The sequence below is a fragment of the Haplochromis burtoni genome, unplaced genomic scaffold (genome assembly GCF_018398535.1).
Source record: "Haplochromis burtoni strain Fernald_Lab_line unplaced genomic scaffold, NCSU_Asbu1 Contig_226, whole genome shotgun sequence".
Lineage (NCBI taxonomy): Eukaryota > Metazoa > Chordata > Actinopteri > Cichliformes > Cichlidae > Haplochromis > Haplochromis burtoni.
The window spans coordinates 52242-60955 of NW_024582587.1; the positions used below are offsets into that span (position 1 = coordinate 52242).

Below are 8714 nucleotides of genomic sequence, written 5' to 3' on the forward strand. Positions count from 1 at the left end.
AGATTGCACGTAATGTTTTGATACATTATGCCTTTTTATTTTGTGAAATGACCTGCAAAACAAACCAGGTATACTAACTTTGTGTTATTCAAATGTTGCATGAAAATACTTAGTTAGTAGTTCATATGGGATAAAGAGCTTGCTATATTGTGTTGAAGTTATAGTAAAACAGTATGTTGGACTAGTCAGTGTTGGGTTACATCAAGTGTGGTAGACTAATTTCCATTTAAGAAGATGATCCTTAGATTAAATCACTGAATCCCACCTTTGTACCAACTTTATACCAACCGTATACAATCTAATATAGAGATAATATACAGAATATTGTTGGTGTAGTAAATGGAAATTAGCTAAGGTAGCTCAGCTTACATCTTGCTGAATTCAATTGTGTGCATTCACAAAGAGCAGCAAGTAGAAATGATTGTGAGTGTAATTCTTTTCCTCATGCTGAGTCAATACAACCAACCTTAGGGTTCCCCGACATTCCGAATCCCACTTTAACCACTCACTGTGCTCATTTTCCTGTTTAGGTGTGATGGCAAATATATATGTCATAATATAGCACGAAGTTTAGATAGATTTGCATACAAATAGATGATAGAAATGCTACTTTTTAATGCTACTTAAGGAGCTACTTCTGACTTTCTTATTTTGAGTACATTTCAAAGTGTGCACTTTTTCACTGTCACTTAGTAAAGAAGTTGATTCAGTGCTTTTACTGTACTTTTGCCACCTCTGGTAGCTAGCTTAAGTTTAGTGAATGCTATGAGTGTAAATGTTTTTGCTTTTAATTTTAGAAAGGAGAAATTTCTCTTTCAGAGATCTATGAGTTCCCTATTGAATTTTATAACCTTATTTTATATCATGCATATAAATATAATATGAAAATGATTGCTAGGACTGATTTTTAGTTTGAATTAAAGGTTCTAAGTTAACCTATTTAATCCCCAAATTTTCCCTGCAAAATAAGTGCATGCATTTTACTTCTTAGACTTCCCCTACACACAGTATGTTTATTTTTTAATTAATGTAATAGGGGGCAAAACAGCAACAGTTGTTGCTGGTGGGATTAAATGGTTAAGGTGAAAAGTGACTTGTGCGTGAAAATTTTTTTGGCAGCTTTTGTGGATTTGCAGTAAAGTAAAATGTTTGCACATAGTCAAATACATAGAAACACAAAGATATCTCCACAGTTTGCATAAGCTGCTTCAAACATTAATTACCTGCACAGAAGACCTTCTTTTGGACTCAGTAATATTAACTTAAGGCATGAGGTCGATGGGATGGAGCAGGAAGACTGACAGTGATGCACAGGGGAGGGAGGATTCTCGCAGATTCCATCTCAAAGCATCTGGGGAACACAGGCATTATTCAAATGACTTTTACTGGCTGGTGATAAGAGAACTTAAAAGGTTTCCAATTAGCACCAAGCTTTCCATTTTGAAATCTCGTGATCAGATAATATTTTTTGCACGTGCCAGTTATGGCAAAAGATGATGATTTCAGATACATGGATTTGCTGCACTTTACACAGGTTCCAGGTGTTCTTCAAGCGCAGGCAGCAAAATTGAACTCTGTTATCAATTCTTTTATATTTGAATGACTCAGAAAAGAAATACCCTCCTGGGAGGGATGTTTCTTGCAGCGCAGGAACAGGAGCACAGTTTTACAGTGACTGAGGTTGATGCTTAGATCCACTGCCTCACAATGCAGGTGTACAGGTGCAATCTGGGCTTGATTAGAAGTCCAAGGAGTGAAGCAGCAGGAACATGTTTATTATTTTTCAGTTGGTTCTGAGTTCTGTACTAAACTCAGTGTCTTGTTTTTCACATTATTATTGAAGTATGTATCAACCTATCCACTGAACTTACACTAGAAAATGATACTATGCACTAGTTTAGTCCCACAGTTGTGAAAAGTTCATATCTCTAAATTGGCTTGCTTGATTTGTTTTGGTTGCAGAATGTGGATTCATAAGGAATTTGGTGCCTGAAATTTGGTAATGGTTGATAAAATTATATTTGGTTTGTCACAAATAAATCATAATTTCTTCACATTAAAACATTTCATATTATCACTGCCTGATAGCATTTTTATTGCCGTTACTTATCCCCTGACGTGATGCTTATTTTTGATTTTTCTTTTTTTTTTTTTAAGAAGATTTGCTAAACCAATCAGTGAGCAATTAACGCTGGCTCTTTTGGCTGTGGGAGGAAGCACATATGCAAATTATTTCTATCAGTTTTTTAGCTGTATGTCACATGCTTTGAGGTAAATGCCATTCAACAGGTCATGTCCTGTGCGCATACTTACAGCACGAGTCTGTGTTTATATGTGTCAGTGTGTGAGAGTAAGTGGGAACTACTGTCCAGGCGTTAGAGATTAATCGGTTTAGCGAAAGAGAGCTAATTATAGCAGGCTGGGACCTGCACTCAGTGCCCAGATTGCTGTCTTTCTCTGTCTCTCCCACGCAGACACATGCATGCACACATTGTACATCCAGCAAATTACATAACTACATGAGACCTGGAAGCCTGCGCTCATGTTTCACCTCGTTGTTGACCTCATTGTTACTGTGCAAGTCACATCCAAACCAGTGATGCCTGGCACCTGAAGGAGACCTCTTGGCTTGTTTGAAGTATAAGAAATATGATGGAGAATTAATGGAGATGATGTTAGCATCAGACCTGGCAGAGAAAACTGAATCTAGGTTGCTGTTAACTCTAGCTTTTACTCTTTGTTGTAATTAAGAAATTGTATAGTTACTACATATTTCTCCATATGCTTCTTTACTCTTGCAAAATGCTCCCTGGTGTTTTCCCTGGTAAATATAAAGTTATCAAATGCTTCAATAAAACACACTGAAGCATGGTTTATAGCTTTTACCTTTTTTCTATTTATGGAAGAATTGAGAATTCATATAATAAAATCATGAAGTGCTGTTGAAATTCTTGTAAATCACTCCAAATACAAGATAAATGTCTGTTTATGTCCACCAGTCCTGCACATGGCTCAGAGCCAGCTTCTTCACTCTGGCCCCCAGTGACAAGTGTTTTAACAATGCTGACTGTGACCACTGTCCCCCTGTTTGCCCAGCAGCCATTGATGTGGCCTGTCTAGAATTATCGAGGTCAGGCTAAGCCACTCGGCAGTGGTTTCTAGGGCACGACATACATCAGAACTGCGGTGGTGTTGAAATCTGGTTCAAACAGCAGCTGGGGGAGGAAAGTGGGGGGGGGGGAAGTGAGGTGCGTGGCATCAGCTAAATCCCCCAAGTACAAACGTAACTTCATAACCGGCATAAACAGAAAGCTCTCAACCTGCTGGGGTAGTTTTCTGTTATGCATCCCTCATTGGAACCCGCAGGAGGTCGCGTGCTGTTAGTGCGGATAACTGGTTAAGCTGCACTGTGGGATTGGACTTCTCACTATGCTATTTAACTGTGGCTACGAGTGCATGGAGATGAACACAGGCCAAACCCTTTTTAGATCCACACGCGGACGAGTTGTACTACGCTGCTCTGCATTAGCCACTCAGATTGTTCACCGATTAAAGCTTCTTATGTCCCTGCCCACATTTTTGATCCTACACTAAGTCTGCAGTTTTTAACTAATGTGAAATCTGCTTATTTTTTCATGAGTGTGGAATTCTTTCTCTGTCATCCTTTTTTGTTATGGTAACAAAAAGTGTCATGTAAGGAACTTAACTGCAAGGAAAACGATCTTCTCTCACCCTCAACACTATTGCTTTTTAATGAGAAAATGTAATGGCTTGACACTCATAAAGTGCCTAAATGTTCACCCTAGCTAGGTGAAAATAGGGAACACACTGTGGCGTTCTCCCTATTATTTTTTTCCGGCAGGCCCGAAGGGACAGCATCTCTCAGGTTATTATCATCCTGTGAAAGGTTACAAATCAATACTTGTCAAGACAGGACTCTTTTTTTCAAGCACAGCTGTGCTATAAATGAGCCTCTCTAATCTCTTCCTCCTCCCCTCCTCCTTCAAAGCTTTGGATATAATAATCTGACAGAGTCGGGGTAATAGTATTTTTTCTTTTTTTGGTACAGTATGTGGATTTTTGGATTTGTGATATAACTACAGTCCTGGTACAACACATCCAGGACGCTGACAAAGCTGATCTGTCTAGCTATCAAGTTCAGTGATTATCTGACAGCATTTGAGAGTGTTTGTGCCAGAGATCACACGTAGGACTGAATAAAATTAAGACCGTTATTATTTGCCAAAGATCTCAGCTGTCTTTTTAATCTGAAAGAATGGTAAGAATCCTGAAAAAAATTGTGAGCAGTGTTTTTCTTTCCATCATTCCTTATTGTTTCACATCTGCCTCAGCTATGTGGAGCGCAGCTTCTTTCCGTTTAGATGCAGTTTGTAAGTCATTGGAAATAGCTTTACGAAAATCACTTGAGAATGTTTTGTTTGCTGATATCTTACAGATGCAATTACACCAAATTATCATTTTCATTACTGGAAAGCAAAAATCTCTTTAATGCAAACTGATTAAGCCTAAAGTCTATTTTGGTCTTGAGCTTTTGATCGCATGATCTTCACCAGCAGATGAAATGTCTCCTTCATGTTTTCTTAAAAGCAGCGTTTTAGATTCAAACCCTAGTTTGAATTAGACGTCCTATAGCAGTTTTCATCCAGATGGTTCACCTTTTGGCACAATACTGATTAGACCTCAGAAACAGTTTCTGACCATCCTTGGTGGGTTGCAGCTAAAGCCGAGACTTAAACATGTGTGCAGAGACCTGAAGATAACAGTTCAAAATTCAGTTTGTCTGAGCTTGAGAATCTCCGTCAGGAACAGTTGGACAAAGTGCCCAAATCCAGGTATGAAAAGCTTGTTGAGACTTAGGCAGGGCAACTTTAAGAAGTAATTGATGCCAAATAGGTTTCAGTGAAGTAAAACATGGATAAAATTTGTGAATGAAAGATTTCAAATTCAGTTTAAACATAAAACAGTTTGCCACGCTGTTATTGAATTCTTTCAAATTCCACTGAGCCCAAGCACATACCGATGAGGCGCAATATTAAAACCACCTGCATAATATTGTGTGAACTCCCTCTTTTCCCCCGCAGAAAACCTCTGACATGTTGCAGCATAGATAAAGGACTTGTTCTGGGAGTCTGGCTCAGGGACAATGGCAGCGAATCCTTTGAGTCCTGTGGGGTTTTTGGTGGGGCCAGTTCAGTGCCTTAAGCTCTTTGCAGTGTAGTGTTTGAGGCCGCTGTCATCGGGGAGTGCTGTTGCCATGGGCGTAGTTGCTGCTTAGAATGCAGTAACATTTATAGGAGGGATTTATCTCAGAAGCATCTTTATAAATACCAACAGCCTTGGTTCAATGTTCAGTTATCAGGGTTATTCATTTAATCTGTCAGAGACTTTAATGTTGACTGGTGTGCATGAAGTTATATAAATCATGCTTCTTTATAGTTTTTTCACAGCTGTATTTCACTGTATTTGATACATTATCTTACTATTTGCAGTACCAGATCATAATTAAGAGTTTTTATTCATTAGCCTGACATCATATTCTGCTAAATTAGACAAGGTCAAAATGAATGATTAGAACTATCAATTAACTCATCAAAGACGTCTTCATAATTCATTTGTATTCTGAAACTGATATGAGATTATGCTCAGAATGACAGTTTCACACCTCCCCTTTTCATTTTCTGCCTGCTAGCTCTCCTTCATCTCTGCTGTCTTTCACCTTTTCCTCTTTTCCTCTCAACCTCGACGGTTGCCATAACCACGTTATCAGTTGTTGAGGAGCTTCCAGCATATGGAAGGTGATCACATTTTAAAATTATTCAATATCTCACTAAGATGAAATCTTGCTGAAAACCTTTCTTCTTAACACAGTAGAAGTGATTTCTTTCTTTTACAGTAGGTACATTTTCATTTCTTACATTCATGCAAGCTGCTGCTCTCTGATTTCCACCGATTCTTCTATGACACTCAGTTTTCTCCCTTCTCTCTCACTTTCTCTCTGTGAGAAACGTACTTTCCTCATTGAATTTCTTAAGACATCCTTGATTTTAGGCAGCATTTTCTGATTTCTTTTAATAATCTTGAACACTTTCCTGAATAATTTCCTCTCCTGTGGATGCCGGATGATTATAGTGCTGCTGCTCGGCTGAGAGCCCAGGCCAAACTGACAGGTGTAGAGGTGTTAGGAAAGCCTTGGCGGAGTTAATTTGGATTAACTGACTTGGCACAGAATAGGATTTTTTTCACGGTGGGCTTTATCTCCAACACAGCTCTTCTCGTGGGATTCGGCCTTCCCTCATGGATGAGAATATGTGAGACCTAATGAATGGGGTCCTATCTGTGCTGTCTTTTGTTCTTTTGCCTTAGACTAACTCAAGTTGAAGTTTGCTGTTTGTTCAGCTTTTGTCAGTACCACCATCAATGATCGTCACATCCATGACTGAAAGGTAAATAGGCGTGACCAGTACCAGCCAAAAGTAGATATTAATGGGCTTTGCATGTTCTCAGGATATTAGATTATATAAAGCTAGTTGGTAAAAACTACAACACTGAGAAAAATCAGAGAAAAATGAAAGTGTTTGTGTTTCTGCTTTTGTGGGACCAGCTAAAGCCTCGACGGCTCTTCGCCCTGAACCTTCATTCATCCAAAGCTAATGAGGCAGAGAGTGATGCTTGTATCGGCCACTGACTCACGTTGTCTGAATGCTTTCCCATGAAATGCCCACACTTACTTTCACCTGCATTCCTTTTTGCCAAGTACCTATTTGAATTTGATGATGCAAGGAACTGTTGGGTGCTATTTTAAGAGATGCCTTCCTAAATTCATCATCACTTTAACTTGTAGGCTGGTGCTGGAACACGCAGAGACAATAGCATGCAATCTAAAATGTGTAACTATCAGTTTACCACTATTGTTTGTTTGTGTCTACTATTTAGTACTTTAGTTTGTACCCTCGGGGTCAAATGAATACGCTGAAAACATAGCACAGGCATACTTTAACCATAGCAAACCTATCGCTGGGGGGATCTGTTGGCAACCACAGCCACATTAGCTATGTTGTAAGTTATGCATTGTCACTTGATCAGTCTGATCTTCCTCATTATGTTTGTTCAGTTTTGGTCTCCTCCAGCTCTTAGCAGAAATACCAAGCTCTTTAGCTGCTAAGAGCTTCACTATGTTTGTGAAGAGTTTGGCTATTTTTTTTATCTATTGTGCAATGCTGTGGCTGCAGAGGGCCTGCAACCTGCATTACCTCATAATTTGTACCTCTGAAAAACTGTGGCTTTATGTTAAAAGGTGAATAGAAAAAAGACAAAATGTGCAAAAGTTGTGCCACAGTGACAGTTTTCTAACAAAAATATCAACTGGTGATTTGGAAGTCATTTTTACGCCAGAGCTGGCTGTCACATTAGGTGCTTAATTCAAATGTCACATGGTTTACAAGTAATTATCCATGAAACCCAGTGATTCAGAGAGCTCTCAGCCAGTCGAATGAGAGTTAATGTTGGGTCTTTTTTCACTCTGATCTGTCCGAGGACTTCCGCATACACTGATAAACAGCGGGGCCATACAGTCCTGCCTTATGCACTCAAGACATCTGGCAGCACAACAGGTTCCGACCCATATTCAGTGGATAGCATTCACATAACGCTAATTTGCCTTAACACAGGCAATCCTATCCTGCTTTCAGTAGTTTTCACCATGCTAACCATGCTTGCTATGGTGTTACATCAGGTCAGCATGGGCTCAAAAATCATTCACTCGGCATTAGTGATGGAAACTACTTACAATCTTTGCCATCTGGAGGATTTCAGCCAGACACAGAGGTCATCAGTCTCAAATAAATGATGGAACATTTGTAGCATAGTAAGGCAGGTCAGGTATGGTATATGTGTTGTGGACAGTTTGCCAGCTTGATTAGGGGAAAGGTAGAAAAAAGGTTAAATATCCAAAGATACACAGAAAAGGTAGGTAAATTGGCGTAAAGTTAGGCCCTGAAAAGCAGTGGGTTACTGTCACATATTTTAAAACACAATGATAATGTTGGCAAAAGGGAACGGGCCACTTCCTAAATCTTATATTGATGCAGGGCGTCACTCTCTCATACAAAGAAATGTTGAGAAATATTGTAGGGTAACGGTTATACTGCATTTGATATTAAAATGTACTTTTTGCTAATGGCTCTGTGTTAATTAAAACATTGAAAAAATGTTTTGAAATGGGATTTAAATTCTGTGTAAATGAATGGCTTTAATATTGCAGATGAAGCCTTAACGCCTTCAGTTAGAAAGCAGAGGGGTTGATTAAAATGTCAAGTCGTTTTCATACTTTCACAGCAGTGTGGAAGAAAAGATATGAGACACGAAATACTAAAATACTTTAAGGACGCCTGTTTTGACCCCTTCAGACAAGACGTTTTAAAATTTGTTTAAGCGATTGGTTTTCTTGGCAGATTTTCTGTTAAACTTGGAGCAAGACTGCATATTTCTCTAAGAAAAATACATTTTTTTCTGGAGGTAATGTAGTATGGGCTGTCTTCGAACACAGTGGGTTTTTTTGCATTTAACATATTGGATGTAAGATGAAGCATGTTTACATTTGCATGATATCTCAGTGATTTAAAAAGCAATTCTGATACAGTTTGTGGTTTCAAAAACATGCTTTTCCCTGCTTTATTTCACTCTGGATGATGATA

At 38.8% G+C, this 8714-nt stretch overlaps 1 protein-coding gene across 12 annotated transcripts in view; it reads left to right on the forward strand.

The window, feature by feature from the left end:
- arvcfb (ARVCF delta catenin family member b) overlaps positions 1-8714 on the forward strand; it is a 250929-nt gene that overhangs the window by 29152 nt on the left and 213063 nt on the right. The window lies entirely within an intron of this gene.